This window comes from Chenopodium album, chromosome 15 (assembly GCF_948465745.1).
Source record: "Chenopodium album chromosome 15, dcCheAlbu1.1, whole genome shotgun sequence".
Taxonomy (NCBI): Eukaryota; Viridiplantae; Streptophyta; class Magnoliopsida; order Caryophyllales; family Amaranthaceae; genus Chenopodium; species Chenopodium album.
This window is the reverse complement of record NC_137848.1, coordinates 16,419,326-16,421,966: the sequence shown is the minus strand read 5'-3', so window position 1 is coordinate 16,421,966 and position 2,641 is coordinate 16,419,326.

The window sequence follows — 2,641 nt, the reverse complement described above, 5'->3', positions numbered from 1 at the left end:
TACTCAACACTTTAAGAATCTTGATGAGCTTTGGATTACAAGATGGATCGAATGAAAAGAGGCCCATCTTTTGGCCCACTAAAAAGAGATATGATGATTACACCAACACAAAAGGCAACTTGAAACTCCATGTAGATAATCCCATGTTAATAACCTTAGGACAATCCATCTTTTTTTTAGCCTTTTTGAGCTTTGTCAATTGATCCTTACTTATTCAACCTACATTATTCCAAACCTTGGGATGAGAATGATGCAAAGAGATAAGAATGAAAAATTAGGGGAACGAAACATAAGAGGAGGACACAAAGTTAGTCTAAACCCAAGAAAGAAAGATCCAATACAAAAAAATCGTTCTAAACCCAAATCCAAATTTATCAAGAAAGAAAGAAAAAAAAAAGAGGAAAAAAGAAAGAGAGGACAAGGAAAAAGGCACCTAATGTAGGAGCTATCACACAAAGTAAAAGGATTTAATTTGAGAAGCACCAAAGTAAGGGATTAAGGGAGTATACTTCAGCCTGTCCATTTTCCATAACCTTCAGCTTAGCCACGTTACAACTGAGGAAAGTCCCTCCTTGAGGTAGACCATAACCATTTACCAAAATCATCATCCTACGAAAATATGGCACACCTTAGGCGTCTGCACATATGGACTTACTATTGAGTAGTTATGCCCAAACATAAAATGCATGAAGTGTTAAGTAATGATTACAAAATCAAATAAAAAAATGAAATAATTTTGATGATTTGATAGCCATTGGCTTGATTACATCATTTTAGTAAAGCAATCGAATCATACTAAATTCGATGTTTTCCATATCTTTTTCTAAGAAAAATAAGAAGTCTATCACTTTCAAAAACAATCATCTTATTTTCTTTTAATAATAGGGATATTTATTACCAAGGTGATTCAAGTTCTGTATACATTGCCTAGAAAGAAAATGAGTGAATACAATAAATTGATTTGATATATCGATAGCCTCAACATCAATCTTAGATGTCTTATACAACTCTTGAGCATTAGCCAATTCATCGTGAGAAATTAATCTGGCCGCTGCATGGGACATCTTCATCCTCTCTAAGAAAGGAACATTGATTAAATGTGATCTCTACATGAAAAAATGATCGTCATCGCTATTACACGTATACCTCACTGCCAAATCATCACGATGATTCAACTATTAAGTCAATAATCATTGCTTTTCAAAAACATGTCTAAACCTCTTTCTTATTTCTTATATGGGAAAGTTGGATTCCCCTTTGTTTTTTTATGCGAATCCGTCTTTTTTGTTCATTTCTTTTTTTTGGGGGGGGGGGGGGGAGGGGTAAGTCGGGATGATCCCTCCCATTGGCAAACTAAAACTCCAAAAATGGTAACAAATTTTTGCTCTTTGGGGGCTCAAAAAAGCCAAGACATCCCTACTTCCCTCAATTTACAGAATTGAACACGCTAATTATGTCACGCAAAGCTTATTACAAACCATCAAATAACTTTAAATGACAAAGGGAAGAACATTGCTTCCTACTTAAGCAAACATTTCATGATAAACATATGCAAAAATCCACAAATTGAAAATACAAATCTTAAGACTCCAAATTAACATGAAAAGCATCCCTTAGCATATGTATACATGAATCCAAAAGCCACCTAAGTCTACACTTGGGGGCTACAAAAATATAGGTCTCACCTTAACTTTCGTTTTGAAATAAGACCACATGTTGGAATGTGATTCGAATGATTTTACAAATTATTCTAACACTCCATCAAACCTAAGTTTGATAAATATTCATTTTCAAACCATGGTGCCTGTTTAATTGGAAGAACTTCACTTTCAATTAAGAAAATATGACAATGATGACAAACACTAGAAAAGGAGAGATAACAATATTAGATATACAAAAGGTTGCTCACATTTTCATATCATTTTTTGAAATAAGTTGCAAACTACAACTTACCTTCATTAATTTTTGACAAAAAAGGTCACACTCAATTACGAGCGAGGCTTTTCTTTCCACTTAGGGTCCAGTTTCGAAAATAACATAATTATATATCTTGCTTCACTTTATTTTCAAAACAAAATTTCATTAAATTTATTGGACCTTCTCCAAATTTTGAATTCTAATTCAAAATAACATGTTTCCTACTCTCTAAAAAATAGACTTCAAAATTACCTTTCTGAAATTTTGTTTCACTTTCTAAAATAAATAAATTTTCAGATTTTTCATAACCTTTTGGATAATACATGCATATTTCCAAAAAAAAAATGAACTAAGATTCGACTTCTTCTTAACTCAAACTTGTTGGCTTAGGGATGGTAAACGAACCACCTACAAGACTAAAATCAAAGATTGACAAGAACAAAGAGAATATTTGATGCTCTAAATCAACTTTCAAGAATAATATTACCGCAATGATCTCTACGAACATTTTGACATTAGGTAAAGATTATAAAACCTTAACTACAATTGTTTTCGGTTTGTAAACAAGCAAAAAACTAACTTGCTTCCTTTAACATGAATTTAGCTAAAACGCGTAAGCCATGTCATTATCCTAAATATCTCAAAACACAAAACATGGGATATAAACATAGGCTCATTTCAACATCATGATTATATGAATAGCTTAAACGATAGAAAGTCATTA